Source organism: Saccopteryx bilineata, chromosome 11 (assembly GCF_036850765.1).
Source record: "Saccopteryx bilineata isolate mSacBil1 chromosome 11, mSacBil1_pri_phased_curated, whole genome shotgun sequence".
NCBI lineage: Eukaryota > Metazoa > Chordata > Mammalia > Chiroptera > Emballonuridae > Saccopteryx > Saccopteryx bilineata.
Genome location: NC_089500.1, coordinates 39187072 through 39201438, shown reverse-complemented (window position 1 = coordinate 39201438; position 14367 = coordinate 39187072).

The window sequence follows — 14367 nt, the reverse complement described above, 5'->3', positions numbered from 1 at the left end:
GCCTTCTTCCCTTTACTCACAACGTTCCCCCCCTCATGAGTCTTTCTCATCCTACTCATTTTCTTTTGAATTCTTGCCCTTGTTCAAGGGGATGATGTGCATCCACATCTGGAAGCAGCATTTCATGACTTAATCAGTTGAGATTAATCTCCATCTTCCGTGCATGCTCTTAATAGTACATTTGATCCGACAGGATCCCTATCAGGAAAGATGAGTAGGAGCCCCTGGATAAAGCATGTGCAAACTTAGGAGTGACCAGCTCTACTGTGTGGAGTTATAAAGAGATACTATGAGTCTGCATAAGGGACTGTGTCATAGTTCAGAGTTACAATGTATTCTTCTTCTCGTGGAACCTGGGCATGAATTCAGTCATCTGTTAGATACCACCCCAGGATAAAGTAGAGTTCAAAAATGGGGTAATAAAGTCAGTGGGTGAAGATACAGTTGTGGAATTTCCCACTTGAACCTTCACCATATAAAGCTGTTAAAGTTTGATTAAAAAAACATAATTGTGCATTTTGCCCATTATTGCTTATAGTTTTTTTGCTGTGCTCTTTAGTAAATACTTCAAGATAACAGCATCAAAATCATGTAATAGATAATAATGACTGAGAACTTACATGCTATATACTTTATGTGCATTATAAATGTGTAAATAATCCTTATGATAGCCACATAAATTAGATTTTATTTTTGATCTCAGTTTACTGTTGGGGAAATTGAGTCTGAGAGAGATATATTATTGCTCAATGTCACTATCTAGTAATTATCCAAAACTGTATGTTCAACTGATTCTAAAACCTAAGTATTATCTACCACAGGGGTCCCCAAATTACGGCCCGCGGGCCACATGTGGCCCCCTGAGGCCATTTATCTGGCCCTCGCAGCACTTCCGGAAGGGGCACCTCTTTCATTGGTGGTCAGTGAGAGGAGCATAGATTGAAATACTGGTCAGTTTGTTGATTTAAATTTACTTGTTCTTTATTTTAAATATTGTATTTGTTTCTGTTTTGTTTTTTACTTTAAAATAAAATATGTGCAGTGTGCATGGGGATTTGTTCATAGTTTTTTTATAGTCCGGCCCTCCAACGGTCTGAGGGACAGTGAACTGGCCCCCTGTGTAAAAAGTTTGGGGACCCCTGAATTCTACCAGGTAATTTTCCTATATTATTTATAGGTCAGAATTGAATCATTTTCTGCTTACAAAAACAACATTGAGATAAAATTTGTCATATCATCTTATTTAGAAGCATTTTCCAGTAAAAGTGCTTGATTAATAGTTAAGTTTATTAAAATGATTCTTTAAGCCATTTTCATGGTTAAAATCCTTTGATCCACATTTAATTTCTGTTCAAAGTCATGAGATCTAACTATTAACTGTTCATGATCCAAAGTATATAAAAATAGGTTAAACACAAATTTTTACTTTTTGTATTCCTCTATAAATGGAAGCAAGAAGATTTGGTAAATCTATGTATGTTGGTCAATATAACAACTACATTTGTGTCTCAAGTAAATTGGTTAAACTGTATTGATCGATGGCATGTGGTTTTAAATATAAAGCCACAGAATATAACTTTGTAAGTGATATGAAAAATATTTTAAAATATATATAATTGGACAAAAATATTTCTACTTCACACTATTATAAGGCCAATTCAAAATTATATATTTGAATTGCATACAATAATGCCTGGAATTTTAGACTTATCTCACAATAGTTTGTCTCTGTTGAGGTTTTCTTGGCCTTGAATGTTACCACACTTCCTTTTGCTGATTTGTTGGATTATGTATATTTTTAATAGTTCCTTAAAATAATCTAACCAGCAGGCACACAATTGATTAGTGTTATTAGAGTCGATTTTATAAAACTGTGATTGCACCACTTAAAAATAGGTATTTGAAACTCAGCTCAAGTGCCATTAAGCAATTATATGCTAATATTTTATAAATATCCTACTAAAATTTCTGCAGCACTCACTAATTATTTGATTGTTTATTGAAAGTTGTAATGAACCGTTTAATTGTATATACATTTAAAACTGTAGAGGAAAATATAGCATTCTTTGAGGATAGTCAATTTTTCCACATTACATTATATTTTTATAACAACTCTAATTAATCTACTTCAAGCTATTTATATTGAACTAGTTCTTATGAACTGTGCCATCACTTAACAAAATTTACAAGAACACTTCTCCTATACCTACACGTAGAGGTTACCCTTCCCTAGAATAAGTAATACAGCGACTATTTTAACAGTAAGAGCTACCAGCTAACATGTCATGCCATTGTACTGTAGTTAGAATTACAAAATGTAGCCTACTTTCAGCCTTGAATATGTAAATTTCTCTCTCTGACTGGTTATTTGTAGATTCATCAGAAGAATAATTTAGCCTCAGTACAAACTACAAATTATTAAAGTAAAATAAATTACTTTTATTGTCAAAAATATTTCTGAATATTGGAAAGATGCTCCAAAAGGATGTTTTCTTAAAAACAACAACTAATTATGTTACCTTCTCTTATTTTTAGATAATACTCATTTCCAACTTTGGATGAAATTTATTTTTGGTACAGAATAGAAATATAAATTATAATTAAGAGCAACCTAACTATTTAAATTACTGGATAAAACAATGTTTTGCTAACTCTGATACTACTTATGGAAGTAGAATCTATACTGCTTCACATTTAATTGTGCCTTGTGTTGGAAACGGAGAAAATGGCATGGGCAATGTGAATACATAGATAATTGCAAATTACTTTCCGCAAATTTATTCTAACCTTTTGCTTTAGACTTATAGGAAAAAATCCAATTAGCATATTCTCTTCTTTTCCTTTTTGTATCTTGGCTCCTGATTTTTTTTTAATGGAGTTGTAATTGAAACCAAAATAAGCTGTATATACCTCAATGAAATAGAACATGCAGACTTTAAATTAAGGACACTTGAGTAATGTATGTAAGCCTTACTCTTGTATTCAACAAATGCAATCTGCTAGACTTGGCATTTCAGTTCACTTCTGAAATTATATTTATAGTCGTCCCTCGCCATATCACAGCTCCCTTTTCATGGACTCAGTGTATTGCAGATTTTTAAATTGTATATAATTTCTAATTTTGTATCGTGGATTTTTTGCTATATCATGGGATTTTGCGGTAAAATATGCATTTTCTAGCCTAAAATATTGAAAACAATATAAAAATATGAATTAAAACATATTAAAATAATATTAAATCAAAATAAAGCCTTAAAATACATATAAATATAAAATAAATATAAGGTTGCTACTTTGCAGATATTCACCTATCGCCATGGGTTCTGGAACCTAACCTCCATGATAGACAAGGGACCACTATATTATTATTTCACTTTGTTAGCTCTTAATGGTTACTACATGAGAACAGGAAAATCAGTAAGGCCTGAACACCCAATGATGATAAACTTATTCCTCACCTCAACTTTGCTGTATAAGTATTACTAACCTATTGTCTCACAGAAATCATCAGTGAATAATTATAAATGAAGCTGGATAAGCTCTATTATTTTATTTAGTTACTTAATTTTAATATCCTAAAGTCTTTGAGATCAGGCCTTATAAAAGTTGACTAAAAACAACCCATAGAAACAGTAGGTACACATTATTCATACTTGAGTCTTTCTACTTTCAATTGCATGGTGTGAACTCTTTTACTAAAAATTTCAACCAATAGAAAAAATAAATATAGGGCATCCACACATCATTTATGATCATTTGAGCCACCAGGTAAATGCATGCTCCCCCCCACACACACATCATATAAAGACTTCACTTGTTGCCTAGCCTGTGGTGGAGCAGTGGATAAAGTGTCAACCTGAAACACTGAGGTCACCAGTTCGTAACCTGAGCTTGCCTGGTCAAGGCACATATGGGAGTTGATGCTTCCTGCTCCTCCCCCCTTCTCTCTCTCTCTCTTTCTCACTCTCTCTCCGGTCTCTCTAAAAATAAATAAATAAAATCTATTAAAAATAATAAAACAAAGACTCCAGTCTTTGATATCTTGTTTTTTACATATAATGGGAGAAATTTTTTGAATAATGGGTATAGTATCAAAAAGAAAGATAAATTTTAGGTTATTTGACAAAATATCCCAATAAAGCCACTTGTCAATGAGATGCCACGGTAAGATTGTAAAGGATAAGGACTGTATCTTTTCTATATTTTTCTCACCCACCTCTCTGTTTGTGTAGTAGTATTCCATCTGCTTAACTACACAGCATGAGCACCCAGGCATTATTCTCACTATCTGACTAACAAATATTTGCTTCTAGAGGAAGAGTTGATATTTTGTGAATTGTTTGGACCTATAGCATTTACAGCTGTGGTAATAAGCCACGGGCTCAGTTGCAGGCAGAATGACTGAAAGATTTCAGCTGTTTTCACAATCAGTTCCAATCACTAAGGTCAAAACAATCATGAGGGACATTGGACTACTTGCTAATGTTGGCAAAATTACTATTTTGGGGATACAGTTATCTGTACTTACAGGTTAAGATCTCTAGGTCATAGTTCTAATCTAGCTCTTAACTATTTAAACTAAAAATTCTTACAAAGTACACAGAATTTATAAATCAAATAGTATGGCTTGCTTCAACATGGAAAAAAAATACAACCTAGACACTTTAAAAATATACATAAACCATGAAAGCACTCAGGATGCACAACTAAGAGTATTGTTTTCCAGAAGGTGAACTAGTATTTTTATGGTGTGCCCTAAGCTTAGGCCAAGGTTACAAGGCAAGAACCCAGATCCGTGACTGGGTCCTGAATGTTGCAGAGGGCAGCATGAACTCCAGAAGAGTCCAAATTACCGTTTGAGTTATATTGGAGGCTAATACCCAAAGTCACATGGCTGGTCAGTGGCTTCCTAGAATCAAAACTGTGCTGTGGGGTTTTGCACAAAAGAATGAATCTGACTTCCACTATGATTTGTAGGAAGGATCTGAAAGTGAGGAAACTAAGAATATGAACAGCATGAGGATTTGCATCAAAAGGATGTTGATCAAGAACTGTTGAGAAGGTGAATGACAAAAGAAGATAATACATAGAGGAAAAATAGAAGTCAGCTGTATAAAATCTTACAAACAATGAAATAGATAGAAATAAGTGTGTATTTCAAATAATACCACTTACTACATTCTTTTAAGTCCTTAACTGGAAGGTCAAAGTATAATCTGAGTTTGCTATGATTTAAGGCAGGGGTCCCTAAACTATGGCCCGCGGGCCGCATGCGGCCCCCTGAAGCCATTTATCCGCCCCCGCCGCACTTCGGAAGGGGCACCTCTTTCATTGGTGGTCAGTGAGAGGAGTATAGTTCCCATTGAAATACTGGTCAGTTTATTGATTTAAATTTTCTTGTTCTTTATTTTAAATATTGTATTTGTTCCCGTTTTGTTTTTTTACTTTAAAATAAGATATGTGCAGTGTGCATAGGGATTTGTTCATAGTTTTTCGGCCCTCCAACGGTCTGAGGGACAGTGAACTGGCCCCCTGTGTAAAAAGTTTGGGGACCACTGATTTAAGGCATTCCCTTAAAAGCCAAAATGCAATTTCTTTATTTTATTTTACGTTCTTATAATTTATTTAGTTCTTTGATAGTTAAATGTTTGCTATTTACATAATGCTATCTTGGTTAACTGCCAACTTGTAATTTATAAAATTACAGATAATTTTTCATGACAGATGATATGATTATCCAGATGTGGTACCCAGGAAGCATTAAACAATAAGTTAAAAATACCAAAAGGGATCATTTTGTGCATTTGTGGTTTTAATGGGCAATCTCTCCTGTTTTAGAAGATTGGGCACTGAATTCAGACCAACATTTAACTAAATACAAATAACTTACTGATTGATCATGATCAAATTAATGATCAACTCTCTTTCCTCTCCACTACATTACAATTCTTGCTTTTATTCCAGAGGTACTAAAATTTTGTAGCACTGTTACCTAATTGTGAGGTTTTTCTTTTTTTAGTTTCTTTTGTTGGCTTCTTGGTGCAGATTTTCATTCTGAAATTCCACGTTCTGCAGTTTAATAATATTTCACAAATTGTTTCTGTGCCAATTTGCTTCTCTCCATTTCTCTTTCTGTAACTGATGCTTGAACACTAGGCTGATCTTTTATGTTTTATTTTTTTAATTTTTATTTTTCTAAAAACTATTATCATATAGCTCTGTTCTATCCTCTTCTACTTCCTCCCACCCCCTTCCCCTCCTGCAGTCTATAACATTTGTTTCTTTTCTTAGTCCTTTCCTCTTTTTCACCCAGCTCCCTAACCCCAACTCCTCTGACAGCTGTCAGTCTGTTCTCAATATCTATGAGTCTGTTTCTCCTTTGTTTGTTATTTTACATTGCTCATTAAATTCACATATAAGTGAAATCATCTGGTACTTGTCTTTCTCTGACTGCCTTATTTCACTCAGCATAATAATCTCCAGATTCATCCATACTGTCTCAAAAGGTAAAATTTCCTTCTTTTTATGGCTGAGTACTATTCCAGTGTATAAATGTACCACTGTTTTTATCTATTCATATTCTGATGGGTACTTGGGCTGATTCCAAATCTTAGCTATTATAAATAGTATTGCAGTGAACATATGGATGCATATATTCTTTCAAATTTTTAAATTTTGGAGGTAACTCTATATTGCTTTCCACAGTCACTGCTTTACTTTGTATTCCCACCAACATTGTACAAGGGTTCCCTTTTCTCAACTTCCTCTCCAAGATGTGTTATTTGTTGACTTATTGATGATAGCCACTTTGACAGCCACTTTGAGATATCACTTTAAGGTGATATCTCATTGTGGTTTGTATTTGATTTTTCTGATGATTAGTGACATTGAGCATTTTTTCATATGTATATTGGCCATCTATAAGTCTTTTTTGGAGAAGTGTCTATGCAGGTCCATGGCCCATTTCTTAATTGAATTGTTTGTTTTTCTGGTGTTGAGTTTTACAAGTTTCTTGTAAATTTTGAATATTAATCTCTTACAGATGTAACAATGAATATGCTCTCCCATTCAGTGGTTTGTCTTTTTATTTTGTTGATTGTTTCCTTAGCTTTGCAAAAAATTTTTAGTTTGACATAGTTTCGCTTTTTTTTTTTTTTTTGTATTTTTCTGAAGCTGGAAACGAGGAGAGACAGTCAGACAGACTCCCGCATGCGCCCCACCGGGATCCACCCGGCACGCCCACCAGGGGCGAGGCTCTGCTCACCAGGGGGCGATGCTCTGCCCCTCCGGGGCGTCGCTCTGCCGCGACCAGAGCCACTCCAGTGCCTGGGGCAGAGGCCAAGGAGCCATCCCCAGCGCCCGGGCCATCTTTGCTCCAATGAAGCCTTGGCTGCGGGAGGGGAAGAGAGAGACAGAGAGGAAGGAAGGGGGGGGGATGGAGAAGCAAATGGGCGCTTCTCCTATGTGCCCTGGCCGGGAATCGAACCCGGGTCCCCCGCATGCCAGGCTGATGCTCTACCACTGAGCCAACTGGCCAGGGCCAGTTTCACTTATTTTTACTTTTATTTCCCTTGCCCAAGGTGATATACCAGAAAATATATTGATATGAGACATGTCTAGGATTTTACTGCCTATGTTTTCCTCTAGAATTTTTAGGTTTTTTGAAATCTTAATATTTAAGTCTTTAGTCCATTTTGAGTTTATTCTTGTCTATGGTGTAGGAGTGTGGTCTAGATAATTTTTTGCACTTGTCTGTCCAATTTTAGTCAGATAAACAATCTTTACCCAATTCTTTGTTTTGCCTCCTTTGTCAAATATTGACTAGATAGGTGTGGGTTTATTTATGGGTTCTATATTCTATATTCTGTTTCATTGATCTTTATGCCAGTGCCATGCTCTTTTGATTACTATAGCCTTGTAGTATTGTTTGATATCAGGTAGTGTGATTCCTCCAACTTTGTTCTTCTTTCTCTATATATTTTTTTAAATTTTTTTTCTTTTGGTTCTTTCTGACAAATTTTCTCAATTTTGTTCCTCTCTTTCAGAACTTTAAATATTGGGGTCCACTCTCTTCTAGCTTGTAGAGTTTCTGCTGAGAAATCTGTTGATAAGTGAATGGGCCTTCCTTTATATGTTGTATTCTTCTTTTCTCTGGCTGCCTTGAGAATGTTTTCTTTGCCATTGGTTTGTGCCAATTTCATTATGATGTGCGTTGGAGTAGGTTTGTTAGGGTTAAGATAACTCGGTGTTCTGTTTGCTTCTTGAATTTGAGGCTTTAGTTCTTTCCACAGGCTTGGGAGGTTCTTGTCTATTATTTGTTTGAATATGTTCTCCATTCCATTTTGTCTCTGTTCTCCTTCTGATATACTCATTATTCTTTTGTTACTCTTTCTAATGGAGTCAGACAATTCCTGTAGGGCTATCTCATTTTTTTTTAATTCATGAGTCTTTCTCCTCTTCTCTCTGTTGTGCCTCTAGTTGCCTGTCTTCTATGTCACTAATTTTCTCCTCTTTCTGGCCTGTTCCATTAGCTAAGCTTGTTACCTCATTTTTCAGTTCATGAATTGAGTTTTTCATCTCTATTTGATTCATTTTCATAGTTTTAATTTCCTTGGTGAAGTATTCTTTCTGTTCATTGAATTGTTTTTTGAGCTACCTAAATTGCCTTTCTGTGTTTTCTTGTATATCACTGAGTATTTTTAAGACTTCAATTTTAAATTCTCTGTCATTTAATTCCAAGGTTTCTAAGCTATTGAAATTTTTTTCTATAGATTTTTTCTCATCTATCTGAGCTGAATCACATCATTGTCTTTTGTATCCATGATATTTGATTTCTTTTTCTTTAATGGCATTTGAGAGTGGTATTTTTAATAACACTAAGAGTTGTTAAAAAAATTTTTTTGAGAAAATGTAGTGAAAAACTGAAAATTCTATTGTGCTAAGTGAAACAAAAATATGTAGAATGAAGGGCCTGGGTTGGGGGGAGTGACAAAGAGGCAAAAAATGAGGCATGAACCCACAAAATGCCACAAGGAAAAATTTGAATCAAGAATAAAATCATTTGTTTGTAAATGGTGGTCGAATAAGAGAAATAGTGCAAGAGAAAAGAAAAAAAGAAAAAGAGAAAAAAAAATACAATAAAAAATAAAAATTCTATTGTATTAAATAGTACAAAAACTATATAATGGAGAGCCGAAGTTGGGGGAAATGCTACAGAGATTAAAAAGCAAAGTAAAAAGCCCACAAAAAGCCACAAAGAAATCATTTGAATCCAGAATAAAATAATTTGTTTGTGGGTGAGATTCAAATGAGAGAAAAAGTGAAAGAGAAAAGAAGAAACAAAAAGAGAAAGAGAAAACAAATTGAATTAAGTTTTTTGGAATGTAACACTCATAAAAAAAAGAATGGAAAATGTAACACTTACGAGTAATAACGTTAAAAATGAAAAGTAAAGAATAAAATGGAAAGAGGATAAAATGACCTAGATGGAAGGAAAAAGAAAAGATAAATGTACAAGAAAAAATGGAAAAAGTTATAAAGACTGGATTTTTCCTGGTTTTGAGAAGTTATCTTCTTCCTTTTTCTTTCTTCTCTCTCTTTTTGGCCAGTGGCGCTGTACCCCAGGTTCACTGTAGTACATTATCTCATGAGTGCTTCTGCACTGCATCCTCCTTTGCTACTGTTAATCTTTGTCCTCTTCCCTTTGGCACTCTTAGGCAGAGATTTGCTGTTGTGTCACTATGGTGATGACTTAAACTAGGCCTCAGTCCTATTGGTAGGTGGGGCTTCTTAGCGTTTGCAGGCTCTGACAATGGGAGAGTTCGTTTTTCCGGAGCATCTCCCCAAATTCTGAACCAGCAGCCTGGGGACCCAGCTATGAAGTTGCCCCAGCCACTGCCTGGAAAGCAAGAGGCTCTAAGAGCTGCCAAATCCCCCTTGTATCCCCACTCAACACAGGGTTCTGGGTAGTGCTTTGCCAGCCAGAGCGCCAGCATAATCAGGCAGGGCTAGGAGCCTATTGCCTTTCAGGTGTCTTTTTATGAGCCTCCGGGCATGTCTAGTATGCCTCAGCACTCTGCAGGTCTGCTCTCTGGAGGTTGTTTGTAAACTGTTTGTGTGCCCTTCCCCCCACCAATTCTGCAATTCTCTTCCCCAGGAGTGTGCTTTGTTAGCCTGTAGGGCTGGCAGAGGCGCCGTGCCCATACAGGTCCAGGTGTAGGGAAACCGGCTTTTGTGCACTTTCTGCACACTGTTGTTTGGGAAACTGGGATTATTCAGAAACTCTGGTCACAGCCCACACAGAGGGTCACTACTGACAGTCTTCGACCCAGCCCCTTCGTCCATCTGGGAATGTGGGCACCCACGCCTGATACACCAGGTGGATCCACTCGCACACTACTGGCACTCTCTGACTGGGATACAGGGAGTAAATAAGGTATCTGCTCACCCACCTTTGCTGAGGTCTGCTGCTGGCATTAGCTCCACATGGGCTGAGCTGCGGGCACACTCTCTCCTCGGCTTGAACGTCTCTGCCCTAGCCCAGCTTCTTCCACGCCCCAGCCCTCCCTTCCTCTCAGTTCCAAGTGAAAGCAGCCCTTGCTTAGGTCAGTGAGGAAAGCGGAATACTCTGTTCTTCATCTTATTTCCTTCAGAGTGGATTATATATTCAGCCACCTTTTCGCCCAATCATACCTTTCTTTGATGTATGTGTATTTCAGATGCTCCTGAGATTGTTTTTCTGTCTCTAGTTGTTAAATTTGTTGAAATTTCAGGGAGAGGTATCGGGAGCACTCCTTATGGCGCCATTTCTCTGACATCACTCACCCATCATCTCTTAATCATGTGACACTTAGTCACTTCAAGAGGAAAAGTTTCTAATTTATTTCCATTTTACCTGTACCTTTCAAGTCTCTGATGTTTAGAAATATTAAATATAAAAGTAAAACCCCCCCAAAATTTTGTTATTAAACAATACACAGCTACAATAAAATGACTGTTTCTTAACTTTTATGTTTGTCAAGAATATCTGAAAGACAGTAGTTTATAATGGTTAAAAACAGCTTTTGGAATCCTATATTTAGCTTTGAATCACAATCAACTATTCACTATTAGCATGAAAGTTAAGGCCAGTTTAATAACTTCTGTAGGATTCTTTTCAGAACAATGGCTTTCTCAGGTGTTAAAATAAGGTGAGATAATGTAGCAAAGTGATTAAAGCAGAAAGCAGAATTTAAAATTTAGTATGTGCTCAGTAAATTACAATGATTATAATTTTGTCTGCTTAAAATTTCAATATAGTGAATAAAGATAAATACAGAAAAAATAAATTTTTTTCATAGTGAACACAAATAAAAATTGTTTTGGTCAGTTTGGCATATTAAATAAAAGTTATCTTAAGAAGTCCCTGATTTTTATCCTATTAGTGTACTTTTTGTTGTGAGTTATAAGGAGTTTGAGGTTGGAGATCCATTAGTAGCTGTTATTGAAGTCTTCCTGAGAGATAATGAGCTTCTGATTAAGGAAGTGTATTTATGTTGGTAATGGTAAATATTTTCAATTGATTAGATTTTGAAACATAATAAACTTTCAATGAAATAAACAGGAGCCTGTCTGAAGATGGATACCATTAAAACTTTGAGAACTCTCATCTAAAACTATTTGTAAATTGTAATGTAAGCTTGGCAGCAAAATAATTTTTTCAAGTTGGAGGTAATTTTTGTATCTCAGAAATGTTTTGAACGTTACATGATAATGAAATTCTCATTGTTTTACATTACAATCAAACAGTGAAAACTTTGAATGCTTAAGAATTCTCCCACATATATTGGCTATAATTTTTTTCTTTGTGTTGTCTTGCCCTGGTTTTGGAATCAAAATTATGCTCACCTCATAAAAGGAGCTTGGAAGTCTTCCTTCCTCTTGAACTTTTTGAAATAGCTTGAGAAGGATTGGAATTAGTTCTTCTTTGAATATTTGGTAGAATTCAGCAGTGAAGCCAGGGACTTTTCTTTGTTGGGAGTTTTTTTGATAACTGTTTAAATCTCTTCTGTTGTAATCGGTCTGTTTAAGTCTTCTGATTCTTCTAGATTGATTTTTGAAAGATTATATGTTTCAAGGAATTTGTCCATTTCATCTAGGTTTAATTTTTTGGCATACAGTTCTTCATAGTATTTTCTTACAATATTTTGTATTTCTGTTGTGGCAGTTGTTATTTCTCCACTCTAATTTCTAATTTTATTTATTTGAGTCTTCTCTCTTTTTTTTCTTGGTGAGTTTGCTTAAAGGTTCATTGATCATGTTTAGCCTTTCAAAGAACCAGCTCCCAGTTTCATTGATCCTGTGTATTGTTTCTTTAGCCTCTATGTCATTTATTTCTGCTCTGATCTTTATTATTTCCTTTCTTCTACTACCTCTGGGCTTTACTTGCTGTTCTTTTTTTAGTTCTTTTAGATGAAGGTTTAGGTTGTTTATTTGAGCTTTCTCTAGCTTTTTAAGGTGTGCCTGTAGTGCTATGAACTTCCCTCTCAGTACTGCTTTTGCTGTGTCCCATAAATTTTGAGTTGTTGTATGCTTGTTATCATTCATTTCTAGGAGTTTTTTAATTCTTCTTTGATCTCATTGTTAACTCATTCATTATTTAACATCATGCTATTTACTTTTCATATATTTGAGTATTTTTGAGTTTTTCTGTTTTGGTTGATTTCTAGTTTCATGCCATTGTGATATGAGAAGATGCTTGATATGATTTCAATCTTCTTAAATTTATTGAGACTCTTTTTGTGTCCTAGCCTGTGGTCTATCCTAGAGAATGTACCATGTGCACTTGAAAAGAATGTATATGTATATGTATTTAGGGTGAAAGGTTCTGAAGATATCTATTAAATTCAGTTTTTCTACTGTGTCCTTTAAGTCTGCTGTCTTTTTGTTAATTTTCTTTCTTGAGGATCTATCTAATGATGTTAGTGGGGTATTGAAATCCCCTACTATTACAGTATTGGTGTTAATCTTTATTCCATCAAAATCTGCTTTATATATTTAGGTGCTCCTATATTAGGTGTGTAGATATCTACAATGGTTATATCTTCCTGTTGGATTGCTCCCTTTATCATTATGTAGTTATCTTCTTTATCTCTTACTATAGCCTTTATTTTAAAGTCCATTTTGTCTGATATAAGTATTGTTACCCCAGCTTTTTTTTCATTTCCATTTACATGAAATATTTTTTTCATTCTTTTACTTTTAGTCCATGTGTATCTTTTGAGATGTGTCTCTTGTAGACAGCATATGTATGGTTCCAGTTTTCTTATCCATGCAGCTACCCTATATTTTTTGATTGAATCATTTAATCCTTTTACATTTAAGGTTATTATTGATATGTAGTTGTTTATTGCCATTTAATCTTTAAAGCTATCTTACTCCTTTACTATATTCTTTTCCCCTTTTGTTCTGTTTACAACAGGCCCCTTAACATTTTTTGCAGCATTGGTCTGGTTGTAATAAATTTTTTGAGGTTTTTTTTTTTATCTCGGAAGCTTTTTTTTCTTCTTCAATTTTAAATGATTATCTTGCTTAGTAAAGTAGTCTTGGTTGTATGCTCTTGTTCTGCATTATCTTGAATATTTCTTGCCATTCCCTTCTGGCCTCAAGTGTTTCTGTTGAGAATTTGGAAGTCATCCTGATGAGGGCTCCTTTGTGGCCTTTTTTTCTCTCACAGCTTTTAATATTTTCTTTTTATCTCTTAGCTTTGGTATTTTAATTATGATGTGTCTCAGTATGGATTTCTTTTTGTTTCTCTAATAGAATTCTCAGTGCTTCTTGAACTGGTGTGACTTTTTCCTGCATCAATTTACAAAAGTTTTCCAGTATGATTTGATTAGACAAAGTCTCTATCCCTTTTTCTTTCTCCTCTTCTTCAGGAACCCCTATGTTGCAGATGTTGTTTCTCTTTATGTTGTCACACAGCTTTCTTAGAGTTTCTTCAGACTTTTTGTGTCTCTTTTCTTTTTGTTGCTCTGCTTCTGTGCCTTCGTTTATCTTCATCCTTTAACTTGCTGATTCAGTCCTCAGCTTAATCCATCCTGCTTTTAATTTCTTCCATTTTGATCTTCACTTCTGATATTGTATTTGTCATTTTTAACTGATTCTTTTTTATTATTTCAGTGTTCTTTTTTATATTTGCTATCTTTATTTAGGTGCTCATTATGTCCATCTATTGCTGTTTTAAGATCTTTGAGCATCATTACAATCATTATTTTAAACTCTGCATCTGGTAATTTATTTATATCTGACTCATTCAAGTCCTTTTCTGGGGATTTCTCTTGATTCACTTGGGTTGCATTTCTCTGCCTTCTCATTCTGTCTGTGTAT